Here is a 7,529-nt window from a genome sequence, read left to right as displayed (position 1 = left end):
AAGGCAATTTTTCACAGCCTTCTTTGCTCATACTTACCAAGGGTGCCAATATTTACGTCAGAAGCTTGTAAAGATATACCAGAGACACGTGCTGCATGTTGGTCTCAAATGATTTAGAGGTGGTTTACGATTGATATTTTTCCAAAAACAGCCTTGACTTGAATGTGGACAGTGATTATGGATTGTGGACAGTGCATGAAAGGGTTAAAAGAAGAGTTCGGTAGAAGGACACAAGGTTTTAGGAGGGTTTTTTTTTTTTTTGGTGTGATTTTGCTTGACATCACAGATGGTAAGGGGCTCAAAATCACACACCGCATCTTTGATTTTCATTATTTGTATTTACGCACCTACAAACTTCAAAACGTCGTAATATCCCCCAACATATTGGGGGATATTAACCCCCAATTGAAGTAACCTTCAATATGTGATCAAATCAGCACTTATCAAATAGCACACAGCACCGTCTCAGACTGTTTTTCACTCCTCAAAGCAGAACAGGCCCTAATGAGTTGGTGTGATGTAACAGAGTGGATTGCACATGCACAAGGAAGGGTGTAAATGATGAGGCTAAAACGATGAGTTCTCATCTTTTGTCCGAATGCATTATTTAGGCTCATCGACAGCTGATGTCAAATCAGAGAAGGTTACATCCTGATGCAACTACACGCAACTACTAATTGCAAGACGTCAGCTACCGAAAAGCTTGGAGAAGGGAATTACGAAGTCTGTTTAATGAACGGCAACTTGTACAAGTGTCTAACTTTCCATATGTTAATGGTATTTCCTGGTCCCGGCGTTCTCCAAAACTCGATGTCCTTGAGCAGCACTTGAAACAAATTTGAGTCATCACAGGGGATCATTTTTTTTTTCATATTATGACAACTGCAATGATAGTCATTATTATCTAGGGGCAGTGGTGGCTTAGCGGTTACGGCTCTGGGTTACTGATTGGTCGGGGGTTCAAGCCCCAGCACTGCCAAGCTGCCACTGTTGGGCCCTTTGAGCAAGGCCTTTAACTCTTTCTGCTCCAGGGGGCGCTGTATCATGGCTGACCCTGTGCTCTGACCCCAGCTTCCTGACAGGCTTGGGTATGCGAAGAAAACAATTTCACTGTGCTCTACTGTATATGTGACCAATAAAGATTCATTATTACATTTTTTTTTATTTTAAAAAACCCTTTTCACAGGCCTACATTTGAACAAATAATGAACATTATCGAGTATTTTACCACGTAGTAATCTTGTCATCTGATCATGTGACATTTCTCAAATCCAGTATGATGGGATTTCCATAACAAGGCCAATGCTATTCATCAGCACGGGCCAAAATAAGGTCTTTTAGAAGCCAGTTGTTGTTCTATTTACCATTTGAATTATTATTGCGTACCTACTCTTTTGAAAGACTCTCACTTGAGCCTGCAGCTGCCTCCTGTCCTCACTCACTAACTACTCTTTCAAGGACTTGGTCTTGGGTGGGCTGCCCTGCCCAGCCCAGAGCCTTCAAGACCTAGGACTGGAACATAGCCAAGCCCCCTAATCAGCCTGAAGGTTAACGTAGGCCTATTTCTACTCAGTCAGATCCCATTACTAATGTTCAGGGGTGTGGGTTACGAAATTATTCCCAATTGGCCTTGAGAAGTAGGTTCTTGGAATCATAAAGGGATGTTGGTGGAAATAATTATCAGCGGTTGCTTCACACACATGCTCACCCGTACCGAATGACATGGCGGAACGAGGTCAGGGGTCCGATGTCCGTGACTTTTCACCGAGGCTGAGATCGGCTTGTTGTTAATCCGCGACATAGTAACTGCAAGTGTTAGATATTTTGATCGGTAGCAGGGGGATTTTTTTAAGCTGAAATTAGCCATGCGTATTCGATACAGTATGTGTTGAAAATAGACCACGATCCAGCAGCGGCAGCGACTCTTGGAAGCGACTGGTGAGACGCACAGCGTACGTTACGCCTTTCCGGCATGTAAATATGTAGCAACTGGGTAATTTGGTTGAGTTTAACAGCAGGGCAAAAAAAAAAAAAAAAAAAACGACGGCTGATTGAAAATGTGCTCTTATTACAAGGCTCATTATTACAAAGTGATCGCAGATAAGGATCCAAAGCCTCCAGACCTGACTTGGAAACCCAGATTAAGATCATGTCTATTAAGAGTAGCCCCTGCTGATTAGAGCCAACCTGTTAATCATTAGGCCCAGAATACGCTGTTTACTGAGCACACACTACCTGGGGGTTCCTTAGCAGTAAAATTATAGCCTAGGCATCACTCAGACACACTTTGACTTTCCTTGTGTGTGTGTGTGTGTGTGTGTTTCAGTTAAGCCCTTGCTCTGTCAGAAAATAGCAATCTTTTTGTCAACCTCGGAATATATCATTTCATGTCGATTTCCTGTATCTCTTTAATGATTATTATATAAAAGAATACAGTTACGTACGTGCATCGTGGTTGACCTGAGCACCTTTACGGCTTATGATAACAGAAATCAAATGCGGAGAATTAAAAAAAAATAATAATTCAATGACAAAGCACCTCTCCAGATCTGTTAAAGACACATTTTATTTAGCCGCTTTAGTTAATTGGACCCCTGGGCTTTAACGTGCTATCATCCTCTCGCTCTCTCTCTCTCTCTCTCGCTCTCTCTCTCCCTCTCCTTCTCTCTCTCCCTCTCTCTCTCTCTCTCCCTCTCTCCCTGTCTCTCTCTCTCTCACGTCAGTCCTTTAACATTTTATCTGTTGAAGAATGTGAAAGAAAAATTTAATATGACTATGACAAAATATTAAATATTACTCTCTCTCTCATACACACACACACACACACACACACACACACTCACACACACACACAGGTCACAATTAACAGTATCCTTTTCTCATATAAGGTCCAACTTGCCATCTGAACATAGTCTCATTTACCAGGGTGAAATCCTTCCTGAAATCAAATCCACATTTTTCAGATTGTCAGACTGGAATATTTAACCATTTTTGTATTTTGTGCTCGGACGGTGTATCAGCTATCCTTCTGGAAGTATTCCTTAGAAGTCTGTTTTGAACTTCTGTACATAACTCTTCATCGATTTCCAACTAATCGGCGACTTCTTGGGGTGTGATGTCGATAGGTTGGAGAGTTTTATATAGTCAAGCTATATAAGACAGAGACAATGCTCATCCCTCAGCTGTCGTAGCAGTTGCCAGATAGACCAAATTTCTCCCAGCTACAGATTTCCTCTCACCTGTTATCTGTGTATTTAGCAGCCTCGATCCGTCATTAACACCTGTCACGCCCACCCCTTTACCCACCAACCTTAGAACACTCGATCAAGACCCATGGCTGGAAAGGGGGGTGTGGTGTGGTGTGGGGGGCCTGAGGCGAGGAGAGGTATGCTGGGACAGATTCATGCCACATGCACCCTGTTGCTACTGACAAGCTTAGAGCGAGTGATGATGGACACTCAAAGATACCAACAAGCCTGTAGACCCGGCCTGACTCACACATATACACAACACACACACACACACACACACACCGACAATGACCATGGCTTATTAGAGCCAGCTGTCCAGGGGAAGACAAAGCCATGTCAGATAGATTTACCCACTGCACCAAGCTACCACAGTGCTAATCCACAGGATCAGCAGGAGCTTGTGGAGACTCTGATCTGGAATGTTCTGACCTTGTAGTACAGCAAAGCTTTGACAACTAATTATAATGTGACAAGCTGATGTGTTGTCTTCTTTTAGATGGCACGAATTGCTGTGCTTATAACCGGCACGATTTAATACAGAAGGCGTGTTCAAAGGGTTTCCATACTCTTACCGACCTGGAAGCAATTTTACGACCCCCTGGAAAACCTACTGCATTTATATACTCTAGAATTCCTATATTCATGAAATAAAACGTACTTATTAATACAGGTTGTAAGTACATCAAACGTTAAAAGACACATTCCATAAATACATCATTTAATACATTATTGAAGCAAGAAATCGTCAGACATTGTTTGTACTCGTGATATATCACAGTAAGTACAACACAACTTAATGACACTAAAGTCTGCAGTTCGTGAGATCGTAACGGTTTTGCTTCTCGACGTTCACTTTTCAAGCCGACCCACAAGCCTTAGAGCTACACACTGCAGAGTGGGCAGAGTTTCATCATCCGATGAGTCTCAGAATTACGGTGCGCTTATTAACTTCCCTGCACTTCTCCAAGAGCCGTATGAAGGCATATAAGTAATGGACATCGAGTTGCCAGAAAACTATTCTGCTGAACTAACAGTCCTTCATCCTCACATGCTTCCCACTCTCTCTCTCTCTCTGTATATCTTGGGCGATAATGAGCTAGAGAGGTAATTTTAGCCAGGAGCAGGTTTGGGCTGGACAATAGTCGGCTTTTGTCAGAAGGAAAGGTCTGAGTTATGGTGTGGTGACAGGCTTAAGGAGCGTGGTTTTATAACGTCCCGCCAAACGCTTCCTGTGAAAACATCAGTTCACCACTTTATGGCCCAAATTAGGATTCCTGGATCGATGCGTCGTCTTTTTTCTTTCTTTCGTTCTTCAGTTATGGCTCGGACACGGGTTTTATGCCCGGTCGAAGCGTCTCTCAGCTCTTACATGTCTGACTTTAAAAGCATGAATAGTAGTGTCGTTACCAGAGAACCGATCTCTGCCTTAACGGGGAAAAATTTGTAACGAGTAAGTCACCGCTGGCTTGAAAATAGCTTCCAGATGTGCATTAATACAGAACAATTAAAAACATACAAAAAAATCTGACAAAATGTGAAATTTTTTCTACATTGTCTACATCGATAAACTACTGAAGGGTACAAGCAGCGTCCCAAAACAAACACTACCACACTTTCACTTTCTCGACATAACATTTACACGAAATGTACTGCCATTGAACGTATAAATTTGTAATTAGATACTGTAATGTATAACGTAGATTAATTCGGTTCTTAGACCCAGTAATATCCTATAAAATATGATACCGGTTTGTATGGTTTTGTGTTCTACCTCCATGGTAACAAATCCAGATTCGATATGATTAAAATCAAGTCTTAATAGGCAAATTGCAACCTGGTGTCTAAACATAGCCTGTTCCTAGGGTCAGAGCAGAAATTAAATAGATGCTACCATCAATGGACTGCCAGAGAAATGGAAAAAAAAAAAAAAAAACCTCTCCATGTGTTTCAGTCTCTCAGTTCTTCTAACCATCAGATGACTGAAGTTGAGTTCCACGTGGAACATTAGAGAGTCCAAATATTTTCCTCTGTGAATTCCGTACATTATTAAAGTGCTCAAAGTCCCAGAGCTAAGCTCATCCCCAACGTGGGGAATCACAGACAGGTGTCTGATCTTCGATCATAGATATAAACGGTGTCTTCACAGTAATCACGCCAACATTCAATCACTGGGGAGGTTCTAAAAAGGTTACCAAACTGAGGGGAAGCATCAGGTCCACTAGAGTTAACATAATTTGAAAGTCATGCAAGATGCCAAGTGTTGTTAATTGTGCCGCAATTATGAGCGATTAGAGCGAAGCAATTGCCTCGCGTGGCCGACCAGACCGTGATGCAGGAATCCTGGAAGTGGCGTGGCTTAACCCGAACGTGACCCCGTGAACCCGGTCTACATCTGATTTAACACTTTTAGACAGATAAACATAAAAATAAAATAAAATGGACTGGGGGGGACGACAATAACGAGAGTTGGATGACCAATCTATGACCCGACATTGTGTGAAGCTGAACTTCTCTCAATGAGCTTCAGCTGCGTTTGTTCCTTGATGTTTTTGCTCCCCTCCTTGTGGTAACGCAGACATGTCTGTGCTGCAGAAGTGCTTTGAGCTCTGCCTGCAGGCCTCAAGGAAGGAAGTGTGAAGTGACATTACACAGCATCTACAGAGAACAGCCAACAAAGCTGCGGGAATTCAGTGAAATCTGGAGTGTTTGGACTTTCTGAAATTCCATTCACCACCTCCACCGACTACTAATGAGGCCGCTTAGATGTATACGTGATTGAGTTAGCATGCATGCTCAGTGTGAAGTTTGTTTGGTCTAACCCATTATCAGAAACCAGACAAGAGGCAAGGGTTACAACCAGAAACTCCACTAGAGACACAGAGTTTTTATATATATATATATATATATATATATATATATATATATATATATATATATATATATATATATATATATAAAATACCTACCCCCCCCCCCCCAACAAGTGTCACAAACGACTCGTTCAATGATCTGTTCTAAAGGATTCGTTCTAAACTCCTCCTTTCAGAGAGCATACTCTGCTCTGATTGGTCAGACGTCCCAGTCCGTCGTGATCGGTCTACCGCTGTCAGCGAGCAGCCGATGAGGACCAGAGGCGGGGTTTTTTTTTTTGTTTTGTTACGAACCTACGTAGCTTAGTACAGGAAGTAAAGTCTGGAATCACTAACGACTCGTTTCAGCTGTTCAGAATCGATTCCTTCTTTTGGGAGTCGACGACTCCGTCGTATATCCGTCCTGCGCTTTGATCTTTTTAAAACTTCGCAGACGTTTTTTCTTTTTTTTTACATTCACAAACAGCTCTTTAACGCACTACATGAAAGTGTAATATTTGAAAGAAAAGAAAAAAAACATAATATAGGTGCACTTTAAAGAAAGCAGCATGTTACATAAGAGACCACTTTTCAGACACACACACACACACACACACACAAAAAAAAAAAACAAAAAAAAAAAACAACACACACCCGATGACGGCTGTGAAAATAAGAAACTGATTTTGCAAGATGCTCAATAAAACTTACCGGCTAATTTCCTGCACAAATTATACCGGAGACTACTATTTTTTATTTTTTATTTAAATATTTTTGGTCAGACCAAATATTGACTTTGTTTCATTCACTACTGTTTACAGCTCTTTGTGGTATTTAAATAAATAAATAAATGTAGAAGCATTTAAATTTCATTATTATTAAGGAGTCTTTGCCCTAGAGCGTTTCTTTGCATGTGCCTAAAACGTTTACACAGTACTGTACACACACACACACACACACACACACACGCACACACACACACACACACACACACACACAGGGAGGTTGTTGCTTTGTTGTGGAAAGCACAATGCAATTCATGAGAGGAAGTCATGACAGATCCACTGTCGTATTTTTGATACCCTTGTCCATAAAACTCTGATATATACTACACTCTGCTCCTAGAGGCATGTATGTACTGAACTTTAAATCTCGCCTACTCCTCTTTATGTACAGTACGTTATTCTGTGTGTTCCTGTACTGGATGCCTCAAGCTACCGCAAAAGCACACTACACGACATCAACAAATAGCAGCACATCGTTGCACACGGCAAGCAGAACGACGCCAGGCGTGCGGATGGCATTGTTACAGACACGGAACAAGAAAGCAGTAAAGTAACATCTAGAGCAGTTGTTTTATGTTCACACTGGGGTCGAGTGCTAATCGGTGTCAACATAGTGTTAAACTACGATGACTGGCACACCAGAC

Source organism: Ictalurus punctatus, chromosome 18 (genome assembly GCF_001660625.3).
Source record: "Ictalurus punctatus breed USDA103 chromosome 18, Coco_2.0, whole genome shotgun sequence".
NCBI classification, from domain to species: domain Eukaryota; kingdom Metazoa; phylum Chordata; class Actinopteri; order Siluriformes; family Ictaluridae; genus Ictalurus; species Ictalurus punctatus.
Note: the sequence above shows the minus strand (reverse complement) of the source record.